The sequence below is a fragment of the Ambystoma mexicanum genome, unplaced genomic scaffold (assembly GCF_040938575.1).
Source record: "Ambystoma mexicanum isolate Mex_15411 unplaced genomic scaffold, UKY_AmexF1_1 Mex_scaf10, whole genome shotgun sequence".
Lineage (NCBI taxonomy): Eukaryota > Metazoa > Chordata > Amphibia > Caudata > Ambystomatidae > Ambystoma > Ambystoma mexicanum.
The window spans coordinates 560,001-582,335 of NW_027182325.1; the positions used below are offsets into that span (position 1 = coordinate 560,001).

The window sequence follows — 22,335 nt, forward strand, 5'->3', positions numbered from 1 at the left end:
ATTGCGCAACTTCTCAATTATTTTTCAAATTTGGTATGTTTCCAAAATAATTGTATCCCGTTTTATAGCGGAAATGTTGGACAACATCATGAGGGCTGGAGCTACCTTTTTACATAGAATTAGCATACAGGTAGTGTGTTCATGGGTAATAAATCGACTTTCACATGTAATGCAGTACAGAGAATATTGAGTCCTTCAAGAGGCATGAAAGAAAACCATTATTGTGTTGATTGTTCTCTCCACCTCCCTGCAACAGACAAAGGATGGATGAATTAAAGTTATCCTACCAGACATAGGAGTCCTGAATGGGCCCACCAGTCTTATATATCTCGCCTGATCGAGCCTGATCGAGCGATGAGCGTGGTATCATGTTGCAAGTGGCTGCATGGCTTAGCTTACTAAATGCAAATGCATAAGAGTAATATTCTTAGCATTCCTAGAGCCTACGGCCACACCACACTGAATGCACCCGATCTCGACTGATCTCGGAAGTTAAGCAGTGTCAGGCCTAGTTAGTACCTGGATGGGAGACCGCCTGGGAATACCAGGTGCTGTAGGCTTTTTTGTGCTCCAAGTTCAGGAAGTGAGCCCTTTCTCAATTGCCTTTTAAAACTGCAAGGTCTAGCCGACTAGATGCTTAAAAGTACAAAACTCACTAGGCCCAGAGCCTACGGCCACACCACACTGAATGTGCCCGATCTCGGAAGCTAAGCAGGGTCAGGCCTAGTTAGTACCTGGATGGGAGACTGCCTGGGAATACCAGGTGCTGTAGGCTTTTTTGTGCTCCATGATTAGTAATTGCGCAACTTCTCAATTATTTTTCAAATTTGGTATGTTTCCAAAATAATTGTATCCCGTTTTATAGCGGAAATGTTGGACAACATCATGAGGGCTGGAGCTACCTTTTTACATAGAATTAGCATACAGGTAGTGTGTTCATGGGTAATAAATCGACTTTCACATGTAATGCAGTACAGAGAATATTGAGTCCTTCAAGAGGCATGAAAGAAAACCATTATTGTGTTGATTGTTCTCTCCACCTCCCTGCAACAGACACAGGATGGATGAATTAAAGTTATCCTACCAGACATAGGAGTCCTGAATGGGCCCACCAGTCTTATATATCTCGCCTGATCGAGCCTGATCGAGCGATGAGCGTGGTATCATGTTGCAAGTGGCTGCATGGCTTAGCTTACTAAATGCAAATGCATAAGAGTAATATTCTTAGCATTCCTAGAGCCTACGGCCACACCACACTGAATGCACCCGATCTCGTCTGATCTCGGAAGTTAAGCAGTGTCAGGCCTAGTTAGTACCTGGATGGGAGGCCGCCTGGGAATACCAGGTGCTGTAGGCTTTTTTGTGCTCCAAGTTCAGGAAGTGAGCCCTTTCTCAATTGCCTTTTAAAACTGCAAGGTCTAGCCGACTAGATGCTTAAAAGTACAACACTCACTAGGCCTAGAGCCTACGGCCACACCACACTGAATGCGCCTGATCTCGTCTGATCTCAGAAGCTAAGCAGTGTCGGGCCTAGTTAGTACCTGGATGGGAGACCGCCTGGGAATACCAGGTGCTGTAGGCTTTTTTGTACTCCAAGTTCAGGAAGTGAGCCATTTCTCAATTGCCTTTCAAAACTGCAAGGTCTAGCCGACTAGATGCTTAAAAGTACAAAACTCACTAGGCCCAGAGCCTACGGCCACACCACACTGAATGCGCCCAATCTCGTCTGATCTCGGAAGCTAAGCAGTGTCGGGCCTAGTTAGTACCTGGATGGGAGACCACCTGGGAATACCAGGTGCTGTAGGCTTTTTTGTGCTCCAAGTTCAGGAAGTGAGCCATTTCACAATTGCCTTTCAAAACTGCAAGGTCTAGCCGACTAGATGCTTAAAAGTACAAACTCACTAGGCCCAGAGCCTACGGCCACACCACACTGAATGCGCCCGATCTCGGAAGCTAAGCAGGGTCGGGCCTAGTTAGTACCTGGATGGGAGACCGCCTGGGAATACCAGGTGCTGTAGGCTTTTTTGTGCTCCAAGTTCAGGAAGTGAGCCATTTCTCAATTGCCTTTCAAAATTGCAAGGTCTAGCTGACTAGATGCTTAAAAGTACAAAACTCACTAGGCCCAGAGCCTACGGCCACACCACACTGATTGCGCCCGATCTCGTCTGATCTCGGAAGCTAAGCAGTGTCGGGCCTCGTTAGTACCTGGATGGGAGACCGCCTGGGAATACCAGGTGCTGTAGGCTTTTTTGTGCTCCAAGTTCAGGAAGTGAGCCATTTCTCAATTGCCTTTCAAAACTGCAAGGTCTAGCCGACTAGATGCTTAAAAGTACAAAACTCACTAGGCCCAGAGCCTACGGCCACACCACACTGAATGCGCCCGATCTCGGAAGCTAAGCAGGGTCAGGCCTAGTTAGTACCTGGATGGGAGACTGCCTGGGAATACCAGGTGCTGTAGGCTTTTTTGTGCTCCATGATTAGTAATTGCGCAACTTCTCAATTATTTTTCAAATTTGGTATGTTTCCAAAATAATTGTATCCCGTTTTATAGCGGAAATGTTGGACAACATCATGAGGGCTGGAGCTACCTTTTTACATAGAATTAGCATACAGGTAGTGTGTTCATGGGTAATAAATCGACTTTCACATGTAATGCAGTACAGAGAATATTGAGTCCTTCAAGAGGCATGAAAGAAAACCATTATTGTGTTGATTGTTCTCTCCACCTCCCTGCAACAGACAAAGGATGGATGAATTAAAGTTATCCTACCAGACATAGGAGTCCTGAATGGGCCCACCAGTCTTATATATCTCGCCTGATCGAGCCTGATCGAGCGATGAGCGTGGTATCATGTTGCAAGTGGCTGCATGGCTTAGCTTACTAAATGCAAATGCATAAGAGTAATATTCTTAGCATTCCTAGAGCCTACGGCCACACCACACTGAATGCACCCGATCTCGACTGATCTCGGAAGTTAAGCAGTGTCAGGCCTAGTTAGTACCTGGATGGGAGACCGCCTGGGAATACCAGGTGCTGTAGGCTTTTTTGTGCTCCAAGTTCAGGAAGTGAGCCCTTTCTCAATTGCCTTTTAAAACTGCAAGGTCTAGCCGACTAGATGCTTAAAAGTACAAAACTCACTAGGCCCAGAGCCTACGGCCACACCACACTGAATGCGCCTGATCTCGTCTGATCTCAGAAGCTAAGCAGTGTCGGGCCTAGTTAGTACCTGGATGGGAGACCGCCTGGGAATACCAGGTGCTGTAGGCTTTTTTGTACTCCAAGTTCAGGAAGTGAGCCATTTCTCAATTGCCTTTCAAAACTGCAAGGTCTAGCCGACTAGATGCTTAAAAGTACAAAACTCACTAGGCCCAGAGCCTACGGCCACACCACACTGAATGCGCCCAATCTCGTCTGATCTCGGAAGCTAAGCAGTGTCGGGCCTAGTTAGTACCTGGATGGGAGACCACCTGGGAATACCAGGTGCTGTAGGCTTTTTTGTGCTCCAAGTTCAGGAAGTGAGCCATTTCACAATTGCCTTTCAAAACTGCAAGGTCTAGCCGACTAGATGCTTAAAAGTACAAACTCACTAGGCCCAGAGCCTACGGCCACACCACACTGAATGCGCCCGATCTCGGAAGCTAAGCAGGGTCGGGCCTAGTTAGTACCTGGATGGGAGACCACCTGGGAATACCAGGTGCTGTAGGCTTTTTTGTGCTCCAAGTTCAGGAAGTGAGCCATTTCTCAATTGCCTTTCAAAATTGCAAGGTCTAGCTGACTAGATGCTTAAAAGTACAAAACTCACTAGGCCCAGAGCCTACGGCCACACCACACTGAATGTGCCTGATCTCGTCTGATCTCAGAAGCTAAGCAGTGTCGGGCCTCGTTAGTACCTGGATGGAAGACCGCCTGGGAATACCAGGTGCTGTAGGCTTTTTTGTACTCCAAGTTCAGGAAGTGAGCCATTTCTCAATTGCCTTTCAAAACTGCAAGGTCTAGCCGACTAGATGCTTAAAAGTACAAAACTCACAAGAACCAGAGCCTACGGCCACACCACACTGAATGCGCCCGATCTCGTCTGATCTCGGAAGCTAAGCAGTGTCGGGCCTCGTTAGTACCTGGATGGGAGACTGCCTGGGAATACCAGGTGCTGTAGGCTTTTTTGTGCTCCAAGTTCAGGAAGTGAGCCATTTCTCAATTGCCTTTCAAAACTGCAAGGTCTAGCTGACTAGATGCTTAAAAGTACAAAACTCACTAGGCCCAGAGCCTACGGCCACACCACACTGATTGCGCCCGATCTCGTCTGATCTCGGAAGCTAAGCAGTGTCGGGCCTAGTTAGTACCTGGATGGGAGACCACCTGGGAATACCAGGTGCTGTAGGCTTTTTTGTGCTCCAAGTTCAGGAAGTGAGCCATTTCACAATTGTCTTTCAAAACTGCAAGGTCTAGCCGACTAGATGCTTAAAAGTACAAAACTCACTAGGCCCAGAGCCTACGGCCACACCACACTGAATGTGCCCGATCTTGGAAGCTAAGCAGGGTCAGGCCTAGTTAGTACCTGGATGGGAGACTGCCTGGGAATACCAGGTGCTGTAGGCTTTTTTGTGCTCCATGATTAGTAATTGCGCAACTTCTCAATTATTTTTCAAATTTGGTATGTTTCCAAAATAATTGTATCCCGTTTTATAGCGGAAATGTTGGACAACATCATGAGGGCTGGAGCTACCTTTTTACATAGAATTAGCATACAGGTAGTGTGTTCATGGGTAATAAATCGACTTTCACATGTAATGCAGTACAGAGAATATTGAGTCCTTCAAGAGGCATGAAAGAAAACCATTATTGTGTTGATTGTTCTCTCCACCTCCCTGCAACAGACACAGGATGGATGAATTAAAGTTATCCTACCAGACATAGGAGTCCTGAATGGGCCCACCAGTCTTATATATCTCGCCTGATCGAGCCTGATCGAGCGATGAGCGTGGTATCATGTTGCAAGTGGCTGCATGGCTTAGCTTACTAAATGCAAATGCATAAGAGTAATATTCTTAGCATTCCTAGAGCCTACGGCCACACCACACTGAATGCACCCGATCTCGTCTGATCTCGGAAGTTAAGCAGTGTCAGGCCTAGTTAGTACCTGGATGGGAGACCGCCTGGGAATACCAGGTGCTGTAGGCTTTTTTGTGCTCCAAGTTCAGGAAGTGAGCCCTTTCTCAATTGCCTTTTAAAACTGCAAGGTCTAGCCGACTAGATGCTTAAAAGTACAACACTCACTAGGCCTAGAGCCTACGGCCACACCACACTGAATGCGCCTGATCTCGTCTGATCTCAGAAGCTAAGCAGTGTCGGGCCTAGTTAGTACCTGGATGGGAGACCGCCTGGGAATACCAGGTGCTGTAGGCTTTTTTGTACTCCAAGTTCAGGAAGTGAGCCATTTCTCAATTGCCTTTCAAAACTGCAAGGTCTAGCCGACTAGATGCTTAAAAGTACAAAACTCACTAGGCCCAGAGCCTACGGCCACACCACACTGAATGCGCCCATTCTCGTCTGATCTCGGAAGCTAAGCAGTGTTGGGCCTAGTTAGTACCTGGATGGGAGACCACCTGGGAATACCAGGTGCTGTAGGCTTTTTTGTGCTCCAAGTTCAGGAAGTGAGCCATTTCACAATTGCCTTTCAAAACTGCAAGGTCTAGCCGACTAGATGCTTAAAAGTACAAACTCACTAGGCCCAGAGCCTACGGCCACACCACACTGAATGCGCCCGATCTCGGAAGCTAAGCAGGGTCGGGCCTAGTTAGTACCTGGATGGGAGACCGCCTGGGAATACCAGGTGCTGTAGGCTTTTTTGTGTTCCAAGTTCAGGAAGTGAGCCATTTCTCAATTGCCTTTCAAAATTGCAAGGTCTAGCTGACTAGATGCTTAAAAGTACAAAACTCACTAGGCCCAGAGCCTACGGCCACACCACACTGATTGCGCCCGATCTCGTCTGATCTCGGAAGCTAAGCAGTGTCGGGCCTCGTTAGTACCTGGATGGGAGACCGCCTGGGAATACCAGGTGCTGTAGGCTTTTTTGTGCTCCAAGTTCAGGAAGTGAGCCATTTCTCAATTGCCTTTCAAAACTGCAAGGTCTAGCTGACTAGATGCTTAAAAGTACAAAACTCACTAGGCCCAGAGCCTACGGCCACACCACACTGATTGCGCCCGATCTCGTCTGATCTCGGAAGCTAAGCAGTGTCGGGCCTAGTTAGTACCTGGATGGGAGACCACCTGGGAATACCAGGTGCTGTAGGCTTTTTTGTGCTCCAAGTTCAGGAAGTGAGCCATTTCACAATTGCCTTTCAAAACTGCAAGGTCTAGCCGACTAGATGCTTAAAAGTACAAAACTCACTAGGCCCAGAGCCTACGGCCACACCACACTGAATGCGCCCGATCTCGGAAGCTAAGCAGGGTCAGGCCTAGTTAGTACCTGGATGGGAGACTGCCTGGGAATACCAGGTGCTGTAGGCTTTTTTGTGCTCCATGATTAGTAATTGCGCAACTTCTCAATTATTTTTCAAATTTGGTATGTTTCCAAAATAATTGTATCCCGTTTTATAGCGGAAATGTTGGACAACATCATGAGGGCTGGAGCTACCTTTTTACATAGAATTAGCATACAGGTAGTGTGTTCATGGGTAATAAATCGACTTTCACATGTAATGCAGTACAGAGAATATTGAGTCCTTCAAGAGGCATGAAAGAAAACCATTATTGTGTTGATTGTTCTCTCCACCTCCCTGCAACAGACAAAGGATGGATGAATTAAAGTTATCCTACCAGACATAGGAGTCCTGAATGGGCCCACCAGTCTTATATATCTCGCCTGATCGAGCCTGATCGAGCGATGAGCGTGGTATCATGTTGCAAGTGGCTGCATGGCTTAGCTTACTAAATGCAAATGCATAAGAGTAATATTCTTAGCATTCCTAGAGCCTACGGCCACACCACACTGAATGCACCCGATCTCGACTGATCTCGGAAGTTAAGCAGTGTCAGGCCTAGTTAGTACCTGGATGGGAGACCGCCTGGGAATACCAGGTGCTGTAGGCTTTTTTGTGCTCCAAGTTCAGGAAGTGAGCCCTTTCTCAATTGCCTTTTAAAACTGCAAGGTCTAGCCGACTAGATGCTTAAAAGTACAAAACTCACTAGGCCCAGAGCCTACGGCCACACCACACTGAATGTGCCCGATCTCGGAAGCTAAGCAGGGTCAGGCCTAGTTAGTACCTGGATGGGAGACTGCCTGGGAATACCAGGTGCTGTAGGCTTTTTTGTGCTCCATGATTAGTAATTGCGCAACTTCTCAATTATTTTTCAAATTTGGTATGTTTCCAAAATAATTGTATCCCGTTTTATAGCGGAAATGTTGGACAACATCATGAGGGCTGGAGCTACCTTTTTACATAGAATTAGCATACAGGTAGTGTGTTCATGGGTAATAAATCGACTTTCACATGTAATGCAGTACAGAGAATATTGAGTCCTTCAAGAGGCATGAAAGAAAACCATTATTGTGTTGATTGTTCTCTCCACCTCCCTGCAACAGACACAGGATGGATGAATTAAAGTTATCCTACCAGACATAGGAGTCCTGAATGGGCCCACCAGTCTTATATATCTCGCCTGATCGAGCCTGATCGAGCGATGAGCGTGGTATCATGTTGCAAGTGGCTGCATGGCTTAGCTTACTAAATGCAAATGCATAAGAGTAATATTCTTAGCATTCCTAGAGCCTACGGCCACACCACACTGAATGCACCCGATCTCGTCTGATCTCGGAAGTTAAGCAGTGTCAGGCCTAGTTAGTACCTGGATGGGAGACCGCCTGGGAATACCAGGTGCTGTAGGCTTTTTTGTGCTCCAAGTTCAGGAAGTGAGCCCTTTCTCAATTGCCTTTTAAAACTGCAAGGTCTAGCCGACTAGATGCTTAAAAGTACAACACTCACTAGGCCTAGAGCCTACGGCCACACCACACTGAATGCGCCTGATCTCGTCTGATCTCAGAAGCTAAGCAGTGTCGGGCCTAGTTAGTACCTGGATGGGAGACCGCCTGGGAATACCAGGTGCTGTAGGCTTTTTTGTACTCCAAGTTCAGGAAGTGAGCCATTTCTCAATTGCCTTTCAAAACTGCAAGGTCTAGCCGACTAGATGCTTAAAAGTACAAAACTCACTAGGCCCAGAGCCTACGGCCACACCACACTGAATGCGCCCAATCTCGTCTGATCTCGGAAGCTAAGCAGTGTCGGGCCTAGTTAGTACCTGGATGGGAGACCACCTGGGAATACCAGGTGCTGTAGGCTTTTTTGTGCTCCAAGTTCAGGAAGTGAGCCATTTCACAATTGCCTTTCAAAACTGCAAGGTCTAGCCGACTAGATGCTTAAAAGTACAAACTCACTAGGCCCAGAGCCTACGGCCACACCACACTGAATGCGCCCGATCTCGGAAGCTAAGCAGGGTCGGGCCTAGTTAGTACCTGGATGGGAGACCGCCTGGGAATACCAGGTGCTGTAGGCTTTTTTGTGCTCCAAGTTCAGGAAGTGAGCCATTTCTCAATTGCCTTTCAAAATTGCAAGGTCTAGCTGACTAGATGCTTAAAAGTACAAAACTCACTAGGCCCAGAGCCTACGGCCACACCACACTGATTGCGCCCGATCTCGTCTGATATCGGAAGCTAAGCAGTGTCGGGCCTCGTTAGTACCTGGATGGGAGACCGCCTGGGAATACCAGGTGCTGTAGGCTTTTTTGTGCTCCAAGTTCAGGAAGTGAGCCATTTCTCAATTGCCTTTCAAAACTGCAAGGTCTAGCTGACTAGATGCTTAAAAGTACAAAACTCACTAGGCCCAGAGCCTACGGCCACACCACACTGATTGCGCCCGATCTCGTCTGATCTCGGAAGCTAAGCAGTGTCGGGCCTAGTTAGTACCTGGATGGGAGACCACCTGGGAATACCAGGTGCTGTAGGCTTTTTTGTGCTCCAAGTTCAGGAAGTGAGCCATTTCACAATTGCCTTTCAAAACTGCAAGGTCTAGCCGACTAGATGCTTAAAAGTACAAAACTCACTAGGCCCAGAGCCTACGGCCACACCACACTGAATGCGCCCGATCTCGGAAGCTAAGCAGGGTCAGGCCTAGTTAGTACCTGGATGGGAGACTGCCTGGGAATACCAGGTGCTGTAGGCTTTTTTGTGCTCCATGATTAGTAATTGCGCAACTTCTCAATTATTTTTCAAATTTGGTATGTTTCCAAAATAATTGTATCCCGTTTTATAGCGGAAATGTTGGACAACATCATGAGGGCTGGAGCTACCTTTTTACATAGAATTAGCATACAGGTAGTGTGTTCATGGGTAATAAATCGACTTTCACATGTAATGCAGTACAGAGAATATTGAGTCCTTCAAGAGGCATGAAAGAAAACCATTATTGTGTTGATTGTTCTCTCCACCTCCCTGCAACAGACAAAGGATGGATGAATTAAAGTTATCCTACCAGACATAGGAGTCCTGAATGGGCCCACCAGTCTTATATATCTCGCCTGATCGAGCCTGATCGAGCGATGAGCGTGGTATCATGTTGCAAGTGGCTGCATGGCTTAGCTTACTAAATGCAAATGCATAAGAGTAATATTCTTAGCATTCCTAGAGCCTACGGCCACACCACACTGAATGCACCCGATCTCGACTGATCTCGGAAGTTAAGCAGTGTCAGGCCTAGTTAGTACCTGGATGGGAGACCGCCTGGGAATACCAGGTGCTGTAGGCTTTTTTGTGCTCCAAGTTCAGGAAGTGAGCCCTTTCTCAATTGCCTTTTAAAACTGCAAGGTCTAGCCGACTAGATGCTTAAAAGTACAAAACTCACTAGGCCCAGAGCCTACGGCCACACCACACTGAATGTGCCCGATCTCGGAAGCTAAGCAGGGTCAGGCCTAGTTAGTACCTGGATGGGAGACTGCCTGGGAATACCAGGTGCTGTAGGCTTTTTTGTGCTCCATGATTAGTAATTGCGCAACTTCTCAATTATTTTTCAAATTTGGTATGTTTCCAAAATAATTGTATCCCGTTTTATAGCGGAAATGTTGGACAACATCATGAGGGCTGGAGCTACCTTTTTACATAGAATTAGCATACAGGTAGTGTGTTCATGGGTAATAAATCGACTTTCACATGTAATGCAGTACAGAGAATATTGAGTCCTTCAAGAGGCATGAAAGAAAACCATTATTGTGTTGATTGTTCTCTCCACCTCCCTGCAACAGACACAGGATGGATGAATTAAAGTTATCCTACCAGACATAGGAGTCCTGAATGGGCCCACCAGTCTTATATATCTCGCCTGATCGAGCCTGATCGAGCGATGAGCGTGGTATCATGTTGCAAGTGGCTGCATGGCTTAGCTTACTAAATGCAAATGCATAAGAGTAATATTCTTAGCATTCCTAGAGCCTACGGCCACACCACACTGAATGCACCCAATCTCGTCTGATCTCGGAAGTTAAGCAGTGTCAGGCCTAGTTAGTACCTGGATGGGAGACCGCCTGGGAATACCAGGTGCTGTAGGCTTTTTTGTGCTCCAAGTTCAGGAAGTGAGCCCTTTCTCAATTGCCTTTTAAAACTGCAAGGTCTAGCCGACTAGATGCTTAAAAGTACAACACTCACTAGGCCTAGAGCCTACGGCCACACCACACTGAATGCGCCTGATCTCGTCTGATCTCAGAAGCTAAGCAGTGTCGGGCCTAGTTAGTACCTGGATGGGAGACCGCCTGGGAATACCAGGTGCTGTAGGCTTTTTTGTACTCCAAGTTCAGGAAGTGAGCCATTTCACAATTGCCTTTCAAAACTGCAAGGTCTAGCCGACTAGATGCTTAAAAGTACAAACTCACTAGGCCCAGAGCCTACGGCCACACCACACTGAATGCGCCCGATCTCGGAAGCTAAGCAGGGTCGGGCCTAGTTAGTACCTGGATGGGAGACCGCCTGGGAATACCAGGTGCTGTAGGCTTTTTTGTGCTCCAAGTTCAGGAAGTGAGCCATTTCTCAATTGCCTTTCAAAATTGCAAGGTCTAGCTGACTAGATGCTTAAAAGTACAAAACTCACTAGGCCCAGAGCCTACGGCCACACCACACTGATTGCGCCCGATCTCGTCTGATCTCGGAAGCTAAGCAGTGTCGGGCCTCGTTAGTACCTGGATGGGAGACCGCCTGGGAATACCAGGTGCTGTAGGGTTTTTTGTGCTCCAAGTTCAGGAAGTGAGCCATTTCTCAATTGCCTTTCAAAACTGCAAGGTCTAGCTGACTAGATGCTTAAAAGTACAAAACTCACTAGGCCCAGAGCCTACGGCCACACCACACTGATTGCGCCCGATCTCGTCTGATCTCGGAAGCTAAGCAGTGTCGGGCCTAGTTAGTACCTGGATGGGAGACCACCTGGGAATACCAGGTGCTGTAGGCTTTTTTGTGCTCCAAGTTCAGGAAGTGAGCCATTTCACAATTGCCTTTCAAAACTGCAAGGTCTAGCCGACTAGATGCTTAAAAGTACAAAACTCACTAGGCCCAGAGCCTACGGCCACACCACACTGAATGCGCCCGATCTCGGAAGCTAAGCAGGGTCAGGCCTAGTTAGTACCTGGATGGGAGACTGCCTGGGAATACCAGGTGCTGTAGGCTTTTTTGTGCTCCATGATTAGTAATTGCGCAACTTCTCAATTATTTTTCAAATTTGGTATGTTTCCAAAATAATTGTATCCCGTTTTATAGCGGAAATGTTGGACAACATCATGAGGGCTGGAGCTACCTTTTTACATAGAATTAGCATACAGGTAGTGTGTTCATGGGTAATAAATCGACTTTCACATGTAATGCAGTACAGAGAATATTGAGTCCTTCAAGAGGCATGAAAGAAAACCATTATTGTGTTGATTGTTCTCTCCACCTCCCTGCAACAGACAAAGGATGGATGAATTAAAGTTATCCTACCAGACATAGGAGTCCTGAATGGGCCCACCAGTCTTATATATCTCGCCTGATCGAGCCTGATCGAGCGATGAGCGTGGTATCATGTTGCAAGTGGCTGCATGGCTTAGCTTACTAAATGCAAATGCATAAGAGTAATATTCTTAGCATTCCTAGAGCCTACGGCCACACCACACTGAATGCACCCGATCTCGACTGATCTCGGAAGTTAAGCAGTGTCAGGCCTAGTTAGTACCTGGATGGGAGACCGCCTGGGAATACCAGGTGCTGTAGGCTTTTTTGTGCTCCAAGTTCAGGAAGTGAGCCCTTTCTCAATTGCCTTTTAAAACTGCAAGGTCTAGCCGACTAGATGCTTAAAAGTACAAAACTCACTAGGCCCAGAGCCTACGGCCACACCACACTGAATGTGCCCGATCTTGGAAGCTAAGCAGGGTCAGGCCTAGTTAGTACCTGGATGGGAGACTGCCTGGGAATACCAGGTGCTGTAGGCTTTTTTGTGCTCCATGATTAGTAATTGCGCAACTTCTCAATTATTTTTCAAATTTGGTATGTTTCCAAAATAATTGTATCCCGTTTTATAGCGGAAATGTTGGACAACATCATGAGGGCTGGAGCTACCTTTTTACATAGAATTAGCATACAGGTAGTGTGTTCATGGGTAATAAATCGACTTTCACATGTAATGCAGTACAGAGAATATTGAGTCCTTCAAGAGGCATGAAAGAAAACCATTATTGTGTTGATTGTTCTCTCCACCTCCCTGCAACAGACACAGGATGGATGAATTAAAGTTATCCTACCAGACATAGGAGTCCTGAATGGGCCCACCAGTCTTATATATCTCGCCTGATCGAGCCTGATCGAGCGATGAGCGTGGTATCATGTTGCAAGTGGCTGCATGGCTTAGCTTACTAAATGCAAATGCATAAGAGTAATATTCTTAGCATTCCTAGAGCCTACGGCCACACCACACTGAATGCACCCGATCTCGTCTGATCTCGGAAGTTAAGCAGTGTCAGGCCTAGTTAGTACCTGGATGGGAGACCGCCTGGGAATACCAGGTGCTGTAGGCTTTTTTGTGCTCCAAGTTCAGGAAGTGAGCCCTTTCTCAATTGCCTTTTAAAACTGCAAGGTCTAGCCGACTAGATGCTTAAAAGTACAACACTCACTAGGCCTAGAGCCTACGGCCACACCACACTGAATGCGCCTGATCTCGTCTGATCTCAGAAGCTAAGCAGTGTCGGGCCTAGTTAGTACCTGGATGGGAGACCGCCTGGGAATACCAGGTGCTGTAGGCTTTTTTGTACTCCAAGTTCAGGAAGTGAGCCATTTCTCAATTGCCTTTCAAAACTGCAAGGTCTAGCCGACTAGATGCTTAAAAGTACAAAACTCACTAGGCCCAGAGCCTACGGCCACACCACACTGAATGCGCCCAATCTCGTCTGATCTCGGAAGCTAAGCAGTGTCGGGCCTAGTTAGTACCTGGATGGGAGACCACCTGGGAATACCAGGTGCTGTAGGCTTTTTTGTGCTCCAAGTTCAGGAAGTGAGCCATTTCACAATTGCCTTTCAAAACCGCAAGGTCTAGCCGACTAGATGCTTAAAAGTACAAACTCACTAGGCCCAGAGCCTACGGCCACACCACACTGAATGCGCCCGATCTCGGAAGCTAAGCAGGGTCGGGCCTAGTTAGTACCTGGATGGGAGACCGCCTGGGAATACCAGGTGCTGTAGGCTTTTTTGTGCTCCAAGTTCAGGAAGTGAGCCATTTCTCAATTGCCTTTCAAAATTGCAAGGTCTAGCTGACTAGATGCTTAAAAGTACAAAACTCACTAGGCCCAGAGCCTACGGCCACACCACACTGATTGCGCCCGATCTCGTCTGATATCGGAAGCTAAGCAGTGTCGGGCCTCGTTAGTACCTGGATGGGAGACCGCCTGGGAATACCAGGTGCTGTAGGCTTTTTTGTGCTCCAAGTTCAGGAAGTGAGCCATTTCTCAATTGCCTTTCAAAACTGCAAGGTCTAGCTGACTAGATGCTTAAAAGTACAAAACTCACTAGGCCCAGAGCCTACGGCCACACCACACTGATTGCGCCCGATCTCGTCTGATCTCGGAAGCTAAGCAGTGTCGGGCCTAGTTAGTACCTGGATGGGAGACCACCTGGGAATACCAGGTGCTGTAGGCTTTTTTGTGCTCCAAGTTCAGGAAGTGAGCCATTTCACAATTGCCTTTCAAAACTGCAAGGTCTAGCCGACTAGATGCTTAAAAGTACAAAACTCACTAGGCCCAGAGCCTACGGCCACACCACACTGAATGCGCCCGATCTCGGAAGCTAAGCAGGGTCAGGCCTAGTTAGTACCTGGATGGGAGACTGCCTGGGAATACCAGGTGCTGTAGGCTTTTTTGTGCTCCATGATTAGTAATTGCGCAACTTCTCAATTATTTTTCAAATTTGGTATGTTTCCAAAATAATTGTATCCCGTTTTATAGCGGAAATGTTGGACAACATCATGAGGGCTGGAGCTACCTTTTTACATAGAATTAGCATACAGGTAGTGTGTTCATGGGTAATAAATCGACTTTCACATGTAATGCAGTACAGAGAATATTGAGTCCTTCAAGAGGCATGAAAGAAAACCATTATTGTGTTGATTGTTCTCTCCACCTCCCTGCAACAGACAAAGGATGGATGAATTAAAGTTATCCTACCAGACATAGGAGTCCTGAATGGGCCCACCGGTCTTATATATCTCGCCTGATCGAGCCTGATCGAGCGATGAGCGTGGTATCATGTTGCAAGTGGCTGCATGGCTTAGCTTACTAAATGCAAATGCATAAGAGTAATATTCTTAGCATTCCTAGAGCCTACGGCCACACCACACTGAATGCACCCGATCTCGACTGATCTCGGAAGTTAAGCAGTGTCAGGCCTAGTTAGTACCTGGATGGGAGACCGCCTGGGAATACCAGGTGCTGTAGGCTTTTTTGTGCTCCAAGTTCAGGAAGTGAGCCCTTTCTCAATTGCCTTTTAAAACTGCAAGGTCTAGCCGACTAGATGCTTAAAAGTACAAAACTCACTAGGCCCAGAGCCTACGGCCACACCACACTGAATGTGCCCGATCTTGGAAGCTAAGCAGGGTCAGGCCTAGTTAGTACCTGGATGGGAGACTGCCTGGGAATACCAGGTGCTGTAGGCTTTTTTGTGCTCCATGATTAGTAATTGCGCAACTTCTCAATTATTTTTCAAATTTGGTATGTTTCCAAAATAATTGTATCCCGTTTTATAGCGGAAATGTTGGACAACATCATGAGGGCTGGAGCTACCTTTTTACATAGAATTAGCATACAGGTAGTGTGTTCATGGGTAATAAATCGACTTTCACATGTAATGCAGTACAGAGAATATTGAGTCCTTCAAGAGGCATGAAAGAAAACCATTATTGTGTTGATTGTTCTCTCCACCTCCCTGCAACAGACACAGGATGGATGAATTAAAGTTATCCTACCAGACATAGGAGTCCTGAATGGGCCCACCAGTCTTATATATCTCGCCTGATCGAGCCTGATCGAGCGATGAGCGTGGTATCATGTTGCAAGTGGCTGCATGGCTTAGCTTACTAAATGCAAATGCATAAGAGTAATATTCTTAGCATTCCTAGAGCCTACGGCCACACCACACTGAATGCACCCGATCTCGTCTGATCTCGGAAGTTAAGCAGTGTCAGGCCTAGTTAGTACCTGGATGGGAGACCGCCTGGGAATACCAGGTGCTGTAGGCTTTTTTGTGCTCCAAGTTCAGGAAGTGAGCCCTTTCTCAATTGCCTTTTAAAACTGCAAGGTCTAGCCGACTAGATGCTTAAAAGTACAACACTCACTAGGCCTAGAGCCTACGGCCACACCACACTGAATGCGCCTGATCTCGTCTGATCTCAGAAGCTAAGCAGTGTCGGGCCTAGTTAGTACCTGGATGGGAGACCGCCTGGGAATACCAGGTGCTGTAGGCTTTTTTGTACTCCAAGTTCAGGAAGTGAGCCATTTCTCAATTGCCTTTCAAAACTGCAAGGTCTAGCCGACTAGATGCTTAAAAGTACAAAACTCACTAGGCCCAGAGCCTACGGCCACACCACACTGAATGCGCCCAATCTCGTCTGATCTCGGAAGCTAAGCAGTGTCGGGCCTAGTTAGTACCTGGATGGGAGACCACCTGGGAATACCAGGTGCTGTAGGCTTTTTTGTGCTCCAAGTTCAGGAAGTGAGCCATTTCACAATTGCCTTTCAAAACTGCAAGGTCTAGCCGACTAGATGCTTAAAAGTACAAACTCACTAGGCCCAGAGCCTACGGCCACACCACACTGAATGCGCCCGATCTCGGAAGCTAAGCAGGGTCGGGCCTAGTTAGTACCTGGATGGGAGACCGCCTGGGAATACCAGGTGCTGTAGGCTTTTTTGTGCTCCAAGTTCAGGAAGTGAGCCATTTCTCAATTGCCTTTCAAAATTGCAAGGTCTAGCTGACTAGATGCTTAAAAGTACAAAACTCACTAGGCCCAGAGCCTACGGCCACACCACACTGATTGCGCCCGATCTCGTCTGATATCGGAAGCTAAGCAGTGTCGGGCCTCGTTAGTACCTGGATGGGAGACCGCCTGGGAATACCAGGTGCTGTAGGCTTTTTTGTGCTCCAAGTTCAGGAAGTGAGCCATTTCTCAATTGCCTTTCAAAACTGCAAGGTCTAGCTGACTAGATGCTTAAAAGTACAAAACTCACTAGGCCCAGAGCCTACGGCCACACCACACTGATTGCGCCCGATCTCGTCTGATCTCGGAAGCTAAGCAGTGTCGGGCCTAGTTAGTACCTGGATGGGAGACCACCTGGGAATACCAGGTGCTGTAGGCTTTTTTGTGCTCCAAGTTCAGGAAGTGAGCCATTTCACAATTGCCTTTCAAAACTGCAAGGTCTAGCCGACTAGATGCTTAAAAGTACAAAACTCACTAGGCCCAGAGCCTACAGCCACACCACACTGAATGCGCCCGATCTCGGAAGCTAAGCAGGGTCAGGCCTAGTTAGTACCTGGATGGGAGACTGCCTGGGAATACCAGGTGCTGTAGGCTTTTTTGTGCTCCATGATTAGTAATTGCGCAACTTCTCAATTATTTTTCAAATTTGGTATGTTTCCAAAATAATTGTATCCCGTTTTATAGCGGAAATGTTGGACAACATCATGAGGGCTGGAGCTACCTTTTTACATAGAATTAGCATACAGGTAGTGTGTTCATGGGTAATAAATCGACTTTCACATGTAATGCAGTACAGAGAATATTGAGTCCTTCAAGAGGCATGAAAGAAAACCATTATTGTGTTGATTGTTCTCTCCACCTCCCTGCAACAGACAAAGGATGGATGAATTAAAGTTATCCTACCAGACATAGGAGTCCTGAATGGGCCCACCAGTCTTATATATCTCGCCTGATCGAGCCTGATCGAGCGATGAGCGTGGTATCATGTTGCAAGTGGCTGCATGGCTTAGCTTACTAAATGCAAATGCATAAGAGTAATATTCTTAGCATTCCTAGAGCCTACGGCCACACCACACTGAATGCACCCGATCTCGACTGATCTCGGAAGTTAAGCAGTGTCAGGCCTAGTTAGTACCTGGATGGGAGACCGCCTGGGAATACCAGGTGCTGTAGGCTTTTTTGTGCTCCAAGTTCAGGAAGTGAGCCCTTTCTCAATTGCCTTTTAAAACTGCAAGGTCTAGCCGACTAGATGCTTAAAAGTACAAAACTCACTAGGCCCAGAGCCTACGGCCACACCACACTGAATGTGCCCGATCTTGGAAGCTAAGCAGGGTCAGGCCTAGTTAGTACCTGGATGGGAGACTGCCTGGGAATACCAGGTGCTGTAGGCTTTTTTGTGCTCCATGATTAGTAATTGCGCAACTTCTCAATTATTTTTCAAATTTGGTATGTTTCCAAAATAATTGTATCCCGTTTTATAGCGGAAATGTTGGACAACATCATGAGGGCTGGAGCTACCTTTTTACATAGAATTAGCATACAGGTAGTGTGTTCATGGGTAATAAATCGACTTTCACATGTAATGCAGTACAGAGAATATTGAGTCCTTCAAGAGGCATGAAAGAAAACCATTATTGTGTTGATTGTTCTCTCCACCTCCCTGCAACAGACACAGGATGGATGAATTAAAGTTATCCTACCAGACATAGGAGTCCTGAATGGGCCCACCAGTCTTATATATCTCGCCTGATCGAGCCTGATCGAGCGATGAGCGTGGTATCATGTTGCAAGTGGCTGCATGGCTTAGCTTACTAAATGCAAATGCATAAGAGTAATATTCTTAGCATTCCTAGAGCCTACGGCCACACCACACTGAATGCACCCGATCTCGTCTGATCTCGGAAGTTAAGCAGTGTCAGGCCTAGTTAGTACCTGGATGGGAGACCGCCTGGGAATACCAGGTGCTGTAGGCTTTTTTGTGCTCCAAGTTCAGGAAGTGAGCCCTTTCTCAATTGCCTTTTAAAACTGCAAGGTCTAGCCGACTAGATGCTTAAAAGTACAACACTCACTAGGCCTAGAGCCTACGGCCACACCACACTGAATGCGCCTGATCTCGTCTGATCTCAGAAGCTAAGCAGTGTCGGGCCTAGTTAGTACCTGGATGGGAGACCGCCTGGGAATACCAGGTGCTGTAGGCTTTTTTGTACTCCAAGTTCAGGAAGTGAGCCATTTCTCAATTGCCTTTCAAAACTGCAAGGTCTAGCCGACTAGATGCTTAAAAGTACAAAACTCACTAGGCCCAGAGCCTACGGCCACACCACACTGAATGCGCCCAATCTCGTCTGATCTCGGAAGCTAAGCAGTGTCGGGCCTAGTTAGTACCTGGATGGGAGACCACCTGGGAATACCAGGTGCTGTAGGCTTTTTTGTGCTCCAAGTTCAGGAAGTGAGCCATTTCACAATTGCCTTTCAAAACTGCAAGGTCTAGCCGACTAGATGCTTAAAAGTACAAACTCACTAGGCCCAGAGCCTACGGCCACACCACACTGAATGCGCCCGATCTCGGAAGCTAAGCAGGGTCGGGCCTAGTTAGTACCTGGATGGGAGACCGCCTGGGAATACCAGGTGCTGTAGGCTTTTTTGTGCTCCAAGTTCAGGAAGTGAGCCATTTCTCAATTGCCTTTCAAAATTGCAAGGTCTAGCTGACTAGATGCTTAAAAGTACAAAACTCACTAGGCCCAGAGCCTACGGCCACACCACACTGATTGCGCCCGATCTCGTCTGATATCGGAAGCTCGGGCCTCGTTAGTACCTGGATGGGAGACCGCCTGGGAATACCAGGTGCTGTAGGCTTTTTTGTGCTCCAAGTTCAGGAAGTGAGCCATTTCTCAATTGCCTTTCAAAACTGCAAGGTCTAGCTGACTAGATGCTTAAAAGTACAAAACTCACTAGGCCCAGAGCCTACGGCCACACCACACTGATTGCGCCCGATCTCGTCTGATCTCGGAAGCTAAGCAGTGTCGGGCCTAGTTAGTACCTGGATGGGAGACCACCTGGGAATACCAGGTGCTGTAGGCTTTTTTGTGCTCCAAGTTCAGGAAGTGAGCCATTTCACAATTGCCTTTCAAAACTGCAAGGTCTAGCCGACTAGATGCTTAAAAGTACAAAACTCACTAGGCCCAGAGCCTACGGCCACACCACACTGAATGCGCCCGATCTCGGAAGCTAAGCAGGGTCAGGCCTAGTTAGTACCTGGATGGGAGACTGCCTGGGAATACCAGGTGCTGTAGGCTTTTTTGTGCTCCATGATTAGTAATTGCGCAACTTCTCAATTATTTTTCAAATTTGGTATGTTTCCAAAATAATTGTATCCCGTTTTATAGCGGAAATGTTGGACAACATCATGAGGGCTGGAGCTACCTTTTTACATAGAATTAGCATACAGGTAGTGTGTTCATGGGTAATAAATCGACTTTCACATGTAATGCAGTACAGAGAATATTGAGTCCTTCAAGAGGCATGAAAGAAAACCATTATTGTGTTGATTGTTCTCTCCACCTCCCTGCAACAGACAAAGGATGGATGAATTAAAGTTATCCTACCAGACATAGGAGTCCTGAATGGGCCCACCAGTCTTATATATCTCGCCTGATCGAGCCTGATCGAGCGATGAGCGTGGTATCATGTTGCAAGTGGCTGCATGGCTTAGCTTACTAAATGCAAATGCATAAGAGTAATATTCTTAGCATTCCTAGAGCCTACGGCCACACCACACTGAATGCACCCGATCTCGACTGATCTCGGAAGTTAAGCAGTGTCAGGCCTAGTTAGTACCTGGATGGGAGACCGCCTGGGAATACCAGGTGCTGTAGGCTTTTTTGTGCTCCAAGTTCAGGAAGTGAGCCCTTTCTCAATTGCCTTTTAAAACTGCAAGGTCTAGCCGACTAGATGCTTAAAAGTACAAAACTCACTAGGCCCAGAGCCTACGGCCACACCACACTGAATGTGCCCGATCTTGGAAGCTAAGCAGGGTCAGGCCTAGTTAGTACCTGGATGGGAGACTGCCTGGGAATACCAGGTGCTGTAGGCTTTTTTGTGCTCCATGATTAGTAATTGCGCAACTTCTCAATTATTTTTCAAATTTGGTATGTTTCCAAAATAATTGTATCCCGTTTTATAGCGGAAATGTTGGACAACATCATGAGGGCTGGAGCTACCTTTTTACATAGAATTAGCATACAGGTAGTGTGTTCATGGGTAATAAATCGACTTTCACATGTAATGCAGTACAGAGAATATTGAGTCCTTCAAGAGGCATGAAAGAAAACCATTATTGTGTTGATTGTTCTCTCCACCTCCCTGCAACAGACACAGGATGGATGAATTAAAGTTATCCTACCAGACATAGGAGTCCTGAATGGGCCCACCAGTCTTATATATCTCGCCTGATCGAGCCTGATCGAGCGATGAGCGTGGTATCATGTTGCAAGTGGCTGCATGGCTTAGCTTACTAAATGCAAATGCATAAGAGTAATATTCTTAGCATTCCTAGAGCCTACGGCCACACCACACTGAATGCACCCGATCTCGTCTGATCTCGGAAGTTAAGCAGTGTCAGGCCTAGTTAGTACCTGGATGGGAGACCGCCTGGGAATACCAGGTGCTGTAGGCTTTTTTGTGCTCCAAGTTCAGGAAGTGAGCCCTTTCTCAATTGCCTTTTAAAACTGCAAGGTCTAGCCGACTAGATGCTTAAAAGTACAACACTCACTAGGCCTAGAGCCTACGGCCACACCACACTGAATGCGCCTGATCTCGTCTGATCTCAGAAGCTAAGCAGTGTCGGGCCTAGTTAGTACCTGGATGGGAGACCGCCTGGGAATACCAGGTGCTGTAGGCTTTTTTGTACTCCAAGTTCAGGAAGTGAGCCATTTCTCAATTGCCTTTCAAAACTGCAAGGTCTAGCCGACTAGATGCTTAAAAGTACAAAACTCACTAGGCCCAGAGCCTACGGCCACACCACACTGAATGCGCCCAATCTCGTCTGATCTCGGAAGCTAAGCAGTGTCGGGCCTAGTTAGTACCTGGATGGGAGACCACCTGGGAATACCAGGTGCTGTAGGCTTTTTTGTGCTCCAAGTTCAGGAAGTGAGCCATTTCACAATTGCCTTTCAAAACTGCAAGGTCTAGCCGACTAGATGCTTAAAAGTACAAACTCACTAGGCCCAGAGCCTACGGCCACACCACACTGAATGCGCCCGATCTCGGAAGCTAAGCAGGGTCGGGCCTAGTTAGTACCTGGATGGGAGACCGCCTGGGAATACCAGGTGCTGTAGGCTTTTTTGTGCTCCAAGTTCAGGAAGTGAGCCATTTCTCAATTGCCTTTCAAAATTGCAAGGTCTAGCTGACTAGATGCTTAAAAGTACAAAACTCACTAGGCCCAGAGCCTACGGCCACACCACACTGATTGCACCCGATCTCGTCTGATATCGGAAGCTAAGCAGTGTCGGGCCTTGTTAGTACCTGGATGGGAGACCGCCTGGGAATACCAGGTGCTGTAGGCTTTTTTGTGCTCCAAGTTCAGGAAGTGAGCCATTTCTCAATTGCCTTTCAAAACTGCAAGGTCTAGCTGACTAGATGCTTAAAAGTACAAAACTCACTAGGCCCAGAGCCTACGGCCACACCACACTGATTGCGCCCGATCTCGTCTGATCTCGGAAGCTAAGCAGTGTCGGGCCTAGTTAGTACCTGGATGGGAGACCACCTGGGAATACCAGGTGCTGTAGGCTTTTTTGTGCTCCAAGTTCAGGAAGTGAG

At 47.3% G+C, this 22,335-nt stretch overlaps 50 non-coding genes and 24 pseudogenes across 50 annotated transcripts; all 74 read left to right on the plus strand.

Moving 5' to 3' along the window:
• Positions 1–441: 441 nt before the first annotated feature.
• Positions 442–560, plus strand: LOC138538226 (5S ribosomal RNA). The gene has a single exon (XR_011286333.1). It is a non-coding gene; the product is annotated as a 5S ribosomal RNA (ribosomal RNA).
• Positions 561–666: 106 nt separating this feature from the next.
• LOC138545958 (5S ribosomal RNA) lies at positions 667–775 on the plus strand (annotated as a pseudogene).
• Positions 776–1,238: 463 nt separating this feature from the next.
• LOC138537269 (5S ribosomal RNA) lies at positions 1,239–1,357 on the plus strand. Its single transcript, XR_011285411.1, has one exon. It is a non-coding gene; the product is annotated as a 5S ribosomal RNA (ribosomal RNA).
• A 106-nt stretch (positions 1,358–1,463) lies between these two features.
• Positions 1,464–1,582, plus strand: LOC138539206 (5S ribosomal RNA). Its single transcript, XR_011287281.1, has one exon. It is a non-coding gene; the product is annotated as a 5S ribosomal RNA (ribosomal RNA).
• Positions 1,583–1,688: 106 nt separating this feature from the next.
• On the plus strand, positions 1,689–1,807 carry LOC138537688 (5S ribosomal RNA). Its single transcript, XR_011285816.1, has one exon. It is a non-coding gene; the product is annotated as a 5S ribosomal RNA (ribosomal RNA).
• A 105-nt stretch (positions 1,808–1,912) lies between these two features.
• Positions 1,913–2,021, plus strand: LOC138542842 (5S ribosomal RNA; annotated as a pseudogene).
• Positions 2,022–2,127: 106 nt separating this feature from the next.
• LOC138536852 (5S ribosomal RNA) lies at positions 2,128–2,246 on the plus strand. Its single transcript, XR_011285012.1, has one exon. It is a non-coding gene; the product is annotated as a 5S ribosomal RNA (ribosomal RNA).
• A 106-nt stretch (positions 2,247–2,352) lies between these two features.
• LOC138544941 (5S ribosomal RNA) lies at positions 2,353–2,461 on the plus strand (annotated as a pseudogene).
• A 463-nt stretch (positions 2,462–2,924) lies between these two features.
• On the plus strand, positions 2,925–3,043 carry LOC138538227 (5S ribosomal RNA). The gene has a single exon (XR_011286334.1). It is a non-coding gene; the product is annotated as a 5S ribosomal RNA (ribosomal RNA).
• Positions 3,044–3,149: 106 nt separating this feature from the next.
• Positions 3,150–3,268, plus strand: LOC138539218 (5S ribosomal RNA). The gene has a single exon (XR_011287293.1). It is a non-coding gene; the product is annotated as a 5S ribosomal RNA (ribosomal RNA).
• Positions 3,269–3,374: 106 nt separating this feature from the next.
• Positions 3,375–3,493, plus strand: LOC138537689 (5S ribosomal RNA). The gene has a single exon (XR_011285817.1). It is a non-coding gene; the product is annotated as a 5S ribosomal RNA (ribosomal RNA).
• A 105-nt stretch (positions 3,494–3,598) lies between these two features.
• LOC138542766 (5S ribosomal RNA) lies at positions 3,599–3,707 on the plus strand (annotated as a pseudogene).
• A 106-nt stretch (positions 3,708–3,813) lies between these two features.
• Positions 3,814–3,932, plus strand: LOC138541699 (5S ribosomal RNA). Its single transcript, XR_011289700.1, has one exon. It is a non-coding gene; the product is annotated as a 5S ribosomal RNA (ribosomal RNA).
• A 106-nt stretch (positions 3,933–4,038) lies between these two features.
• On the plus strand, positions 4,039–4,157 carry LOC138540453 (5S ribosomal RNA). Its single transcript, XR_011288500.1, has one exon. It is a non-coding gene; the product is annotated as a 5S ribosomal RNA (ribosomal RNA).
• A 106-nt stretch (positions 4,158–4,263) lies between these two features.
• LOC138547506 (5S ribosomal RNA) lies at positions 4,264–4,382 on the plus strand. The gene has a single exon (XR_011291343.1). It is a non-coding gene; the product is annotated as a 5S ribosomal RNA (ribosomal RNA).
• Positions 4,383–4,488: 106 nt separating this feature from the next.
• LOC138547034 (5S ribosomal RNA) lies at positions 4,489–4,597 on the plus strand (annotated as a pseudogene).
• Positions 4,598–5,060: 463 nt separating this feature from the next.
• Positions 5,061–5,179, plus strand: LOC138548707 (5S ribosomal RNA). The gene has a single exon (XR_011292499.1). It is a non-coding gene; the product is annotated as a 5S ribosomal RNA (ribosomal RNA).
• Positions 5,180–5,285: 106 nt separating this feature from the next.
• On the plus strand, positions 5,286–5,404 carry LOC138539230 (5S ribosomal RNA). The gene has a single exon (XR_011287304.1). It is a non-coding gene; the product is annotated as a 5S ribosomal RNA (ribosomal RNA).
• A 106-nt stretch (positions 5,405–5,510) lies between these two features.
• Positions 5,511–5,629, plus strand: LOC138541816 (5S ribosomal RNA). Its single transcript, XR_011289812.1, has one exon. It is a non-coding gene; the product is annotated as a 5S ribosomal RNA (ribosomal RNA).
• Positions 5,630–5,734: 105 nt separating this feature from the next.
• LOC138542844 (5S ribosomal RNA) lies at positions 5,735–5,843 on the plus strand (annotated as a pseudogene).
• Positions 5,844–5,949: 106 nt separating this feature from the next.
• LOC138536853 (5S ribosomal RNA) lies at positions 5,950–6,068 on the plus strand. Its single transcript, XR_011285013.1, has one exon. It is a non-coding gene; the product is annotated as a 5S ribosomal RNA (ribosomal RNA).
• Positions 6,069–6,174: 106 nt separating this feature from the next.
• Positions 6,175–6,293, plus strand: LOC138547507 (5S ribosomal RNA). The gene has a single exon (XR_011291344.1). It is a non-coding gene; the product is annotated as a 5S ribosomal RNA (ribosomal RNA).
• A 106-nt stretch (positions 6,294–6,399) lies between these two features.
• LOC138544942 (5S ribosomal RNA) lies at positions 6,400–6,508 on the plus strand (annotated as a pseudogene).
• Positions 6,509–6,971: 463 nt separating this feature from the next.
• On the plus strand, positions 6,972–7,090 carry LOC138538228 (5S ribosomal RNA). Its single transcript, XR_011286335.1, has one exon. It is a non-coding gene; the product is annotated as a 5S ribosomal RNA (ribosomal RNA).
• A 106-nt stretch (positions 7,091–7,196) lies between these two features.
• On the plus strand, positions 7,197–7,305 carry LOC138545959 (5S ribosomal RNA; annotated as a pseudogene).
• Positions 7,306–7,768: 463 nt separating this feature from the next.
• On the plus strand, positions 7,769–7,887 carry LOC138548708 (5S ribosomal RNA). Its single transcript, XR_011292500.1, has one exon. It is a non-coding gene; the product is annotated as a 5S ribosomal RNA (ribosomal RNA).
• Positions 7,888–7,993: 106 nt separating this feature from the next.
• LOC138539241 (5S ribosomal RNA) lies at positions 7,994–8,112 on the plus strand. Its single transcript, XR_011287315.1, has one exon. It is a non-coding gene; the product is annotated as a 5S ribosomal RNA (ribosomal RNA).
• Positions 8,113–8,218: 106 nt separating this feature from the next.
• LOC138537690 (5S ribosomal RNA) lies at positions 8,219–8,337 on the plus strand. The gene has a single exon (XR_011285818.1). It is a non-coding gene; the product is annotated as a 5S ribosomal RNA (ribosomal RNA).
• Positions 8,338–8,442: 105 nt separating this feature from the next.
• LOC138542845 (5S ribosomal RNA) lies at positions 8,443–8,551 on the plus strand (annotated as a pseudogene).
• Positions 8,552–8,657: 106 nt separating this feature from the next.
• On the plus strand, positions 8,658–8,776 carry LOC138541710 (5S ribosomal RNA). Its single transcript, XR_011289711.1, has one exon. It is a non-coding gene; the product is annotated as a 5S ribosomal RNA (ribosomal RNA).
• A 106-nt stretch (positions 8,777–8,882) lies between these two features.
• On the plus strand, positions 8,883–9,001 carry LOC138547508 (5S ribosomal RNA). The gene has a single exon (XR_011291345.1). It is a non-coding gene; the product is annotated as a 5S ribosomal RNA (ribosomal RNA).
• A 106-nt stretch (positions 9,002–9,107) lies between these two features.
• On the plus strand, positions 9,108–9,216 carry LOC138544944 (5S ribosomal RNA; annotated as a pseudogene).
• A 463-nt stretch (positions 9,217–9,679) lies between these two features.
• LOC138538229 (5S ribosomal RNA) lies at positions 9,680–9,798 on the plus strand. The gene has a single exon (XR_011286336.1). It is a non-coding gene; the product is annotated as a 5S ribosomal RNA (ribosomal RNA).
• Positions 9,799–9,904: 106 nt separating this feature from the next.
• LOC138545960 (5S ribosomal RNA) lies at positions 9,905–10,013 on the plus strand (annotated as a pseudogene).
• Positions 10,014–10,476: 463 nt separating this feature from the next.
• On the plus strand, positions 10,477–10,595 carry LOC138541125 (5S ribosomal RNA). Its single transcript, XR_011289140.1, has one exon. It is a non-coding gene; the product is annotated as a 5S ribosomal RNA (ribosomal RNA).
• Positions 10,596–10,701: 106 nt separating this feature from the next.
• LOC138539253 (5S ribosomal RNA) lies at positions 10,702–10,820 on the plus strand. The gene has a single exon (XR_011287326.1). It is a non-coding gene; the product is annotated as a 5S ribosomal RNA (ribosomal RNA).
• A 105-nt stretch (positions 10,821–10,925) lies between these two features.
• Positions 10,926–11,034, plus strand: LOC138542846 (5S ribosomal RNA; annotated as a pseudogene).
• A 106-nt stretch (positions 11,035–11,140) lies between these two features.
• LOC138541612 (5S ribosomal RNA) lies at positions 11,141–11,259 on the plus strand. Its single transcript, XR_011289614.1, has one exon. It is a non-coding gene; the product is annotated as a 5S ribosomal RNA (ribosomal RNA).
• Positions 11,260–11,365: 106 nt separating this feature from the next.
• LOC138547510 (5S ribosomal RNA) lies at positions 11,366–11,484 on the plus strand. The gene has a single exon (XR_011291347.1). It is a non-coding gene; the product is annotated as a 5S ribosomal RNA (ribosomal RNA).
• Positions 11,485–11,590: 106 nt separating this feature from the next.
• On the plus strand, positions 11,591–11,699 carry LOC138544945 (5S ribosomal RNA; annotated as a pseudogene).
• Positions 11,700–12,162: 463 nt separating this feature from the next.
• On the plus strand, positions 12,163–12,281 carry LOC138538230 (5S ribosomal RNA). Its single transcript, XR_011286337.1, has one exon. It is a non-coding gene; the product is annotated as a 5S ribosomal RNA (ribosomal RNA).
• A 106-nt stretch (positions 12,282–12,387) lies between these two features.
• On the plus strand, positions 12,388–12,496 carry LOC138547035 (5S ribosomal RNA; annotated as a pseudogene).
• A 463-nt stretch (positions 12,497–12,959) lies between these two features.
• Positions 12,960–13,078, plus strand: LOC138548710 (5S ribosomal RNA). The gene has a single exon (XR_011292502.1). It is a non-coding gene; the product is annotated as a 5S ribosomal RNA (ribosomal RNA).
• Positions 13,079–13,184: 106 nt separating this feature from the next.
• On the plus strand, positions 13,185–13,303 carry LOC138539265 (5S ribosomal RNA). The gene has a single exon (XR_011287337.1). It is a non-coding gene; the product is annotated as a 5S ribosomal RNA (ribosomal RNA).
• A 106-nt stretch (positions 13,304–13,409) lies between these two features.
• LOC138537691 (5S ribosomal RNA) lies at positions 13,410–13,528 on the plus strand. Its single transcript, XR_011285819.1, has one exon. It is a non-coding gene; the product is annotated as a 5S ribosomal RNA (ribosomal RNA).
• A 105-nt stretch (positions 13,529–13,633) lies between these two features.
• On the plus strand, positions 13,634–13,742 carry LOC138542847 (5S ribosomal RNA; annotated as a pseudogene).
• Positions 13,743–13,848: 106 nt separating this feature from the next.
• On the plus strand, positions 13,849–13,967 carry LOC138541711 (5S ribosomal RNA). The gene has a single exon (XR_011289712.1). It is a non-coding gene; the product is annotated as a 5S ribosomal RNA (ribosomal RNA).
• A 106-nt stretch (positions 13,968–14,073) lies between these two features.
• Positions 14,074–14,192, plus strand: LOC138547511 (5S ribosomal RNA). The gene has a single exon (XR_011291348.1). It is a non-coding gene; the product is annotated as a 5S ribosomal RNA (ribosomal RNA).
• Positions 14,193–14,298: 106 nt separating this feature from the next.
• Positions 14,299–14,407, plus strand: LOC138544946 (5S ribosomal RNA; annotated as a pseudogene).
• A 463-nt stretch (positions 14,408–14,870) lies between these two features.
• On the plus strand, positions 14,871–14,989 carry LOC138538231 (5S ribosomal RNA). Its single transcript, XR_011286338.1, has one exon. It is a non-coding gene; the product is annotated as a 5S ribosomal RNA (ribosomal RNA).
• Positions 14,990–15,095: 106 nt separating this feature from the next.
• Positions 15,096–15,204, plus strand: LOC138547037 (5S ribosomal RNA; annotated as a pseudogene).
• Positions 15,205–15,667: 463 nt separating this feature from the next.
• LOC138548711 (5S ribosomal RNA) lies at positions 15,668–15,786 on the plus strand. Its single transcript, XR_011292503.1, has one exon. It is a non-coding gene; the product is annotated as a 5S ribosomal RNA (ribosomal RNA).
• Positions 15,787–15,892: 106 nt separating this feature from the next.
• Positions 15,893–16,011, plus strand: LOC138539276 (5S ribosomal RNA). Its single transcript, XR_011287348.1, has one exon. It is a non-coding gene; the product is annotated as a 5S ribosomal RNA (ribosomal RNA).
• A 106-nt stretch (positions 16,012–16,117) lies between these two features.
• LOC138537693 (5S ribosomal RNA) lies at positions 16,118–16,236 on the plus strand. The gene has a single exon (XR_011285821.1). It is a non-coding gene; the product is annotated as a 5S ribosomal RNA (ribosomal RNA).
• A 105-nt stretch (positions 16,237–16,341) lies between these two features.
• On the plus strand, positions 16,342–16,450 carry LOC138542848 (5S ribosomal RNA; annotated as a pseudogene).
• Positions 16,451–16,556: 106 nt separating this feature from the next.
• LOC138541712 (5S ribosomal RNA) lies at positions 16,557–16,675 on the plus strand. The gene has a single exon (XR_011289713.1). It is a non-coding gene; the product is annotated as a 5S ribosomal RNA (ribosomal RNA).
• A 106-nt stretch (positions 16,676–16,781) lies between these two features.
• On the plus strand, positions 16,782–16,900 carry LOC138547512 (5S ribosomal RNA). Its single transcript, XR_011291349.1, has one exon. It is a non-coding gene; the product is annotated as a 5S ribosomal RNA (ribosomal RNA).
• A 106-nt stretch (positions 16,901–17,006) lies between these two features.
• Positions 17,007–17,115, plus strand: LOC138545532 (5S ribosomal RNA; annotated as a pseudogene).
• A 463-nt stretch (positions 17,116–17,578) lies between these two features.
• On the plus strand, positions 17,579–17,697 carry LOC138538232 (5S ribosomal RNA). The gene has a single exon (XR_011286339.1). It is a non-coding gene; the product is annotated as a 5S ribosomal RNA (ribosomal RNA).
• Positions 17,698–17,803: 106 nt separating this feature from the next.
• Positions 17,804–17,912, plus strand: LOC138547038 (5S ribosomal RNA; annotated as a pseudogene).
• A 463-nt stretch (positions 17,913–18,375) lies between these two features.
• On the plus strand, positions 18,376–18,494 carry LOC138548712 (5S ribosomal RNA). Its single transcript, XR_011292504.1, has one exon. It is a non-coding gene; the product is annotated as a 5S ribosomal RNA (ribosomal RNA).
• Positions 18,495–18,600: 106 nt separating this feature from the next.
• Positions 18,601–18,719, plus strand: LOC138539288 (5S ribosomal RNA). Its single transcript, XR_011287359.1, has one exon. It is a non-coding gene; the product is annotated as a 5S ribosomal RNA (ribosomal RNA).
• Positions 18,720–18,825: 106 nt separating this feature from the next.
• LOC138537694 (5S ribosomal RNA) lies at positions 18,826–18,944 on the plus strand. Its single transcript, XR_011285822.1, has one exon. It is a non-coding gene; the product is annotated as a 5S ribosomal RNA (ribosomal RNA).
• Positions 18,945–19,049: 105 nt separating this feature from the next.
• Positions 19,050–19,158, plus strand: LOC138542849 (5S ribosomal RNA; annotated as a pseudogene).
• A 322-nt stretch (positions 19,159–19,480) lies between these two features.
• LOC138547513 (5S ribosomal RNA) lies at positions 19,481–19,599 on the plus strand. Its single transcript, XR_011291350.1, has one exon. It is a non-coding gene; the product is annotated as a 5S ribosomal RNA (ribosomal RNA).
• Positions 19,600–19,705: 106 nt separating this feature from the next.
• LOC138544947 (5S ribosomal RNA) lies at positions 19,706–19,814 on the plus strand (annotated as a pseudogene).
• A 463-nt stretch (positions 19,815–20,277) lies between these two features.
• Positions 20,278–20,396, plus strand: LOC138538233 (5S ribosomal RNA). The gene has a single exon (XR_011286340.1). It is a non-coding gene; the product is annotated as a 5S ribosomal RNA (ribosomal RNA).
• Positions 20,397–20,502: 106 nt separating this feature from the next.
• On the plus strand, positions 20,503–20,611 carry LOC138547039 (5S ribosomal RNA; annotated as a pseudogene).
• A 463-nt stretch (positions 20,612–21,074) lies between these two features.
• LOC138548713 (5S ribosomal RNA) lies at positions 21,075–21,193 on the plus strand. Its single transcript, XR_011292505.1, has one exon. It is a non-coding gene; the product is annotated as a 5S ribosomal RNA (ribosomal RNA).
• A 106-nt stretch (positions 21,194–21,299) lies between these two features.
• Positions 21,300–21,418, plus strand: LOC138539299 (5S ribosomal RNA). The gene has a single exon (XR_011287370.1). It is a non-coding gene; the product is annotated as a 5S ribosomal RNA (ribosomal RNA).
• A 106-nt stretch (positions 21,419–21,524) lies between these two features.
• On the plus strand, positions 21,525–21,643 carry LOC138537695 (5S ribosomal RNA). Its single transcript, XR_011285823.1, has one exon. It is a non-coding gene; the product is annotated as a 5S ribosomal RNA (ribosomal RNA).
• Positions 21,644–21,748: 105 nt separating this feature from the next.
• LOC138542850 (5S ribosomal RNA) lies at positions 21,749–21,857 on the plus strand (annotated as a pseudogene).
• Positions 21,858–21,963: 106 nt separating this feature from the next.
• LOC138539200 (5S ribosomal RNA) lies at positions 21,964–22,082 on the plus strand. Its single transcript, XR_011287275.1, has one exon. It is a non-coding gene; the product is annotated as a 5S ribosomal RNA (ribosomal RNA).
• A 106-nt stretch (positions 22,083–22,188) lies between these two features.
• Positions 22,189–22,307, plus strand: LOC138547514 (5S ribosomal RNA). Its single transcript, XR_011291351.1, has one exon. It is a non-coding gene; the product is annotated as a 5S ribosomal RNA (ribosomal RNA).
• The last annotated feature ends 28 nt before the right edge of the window (positions 22,308–22,335 follow it).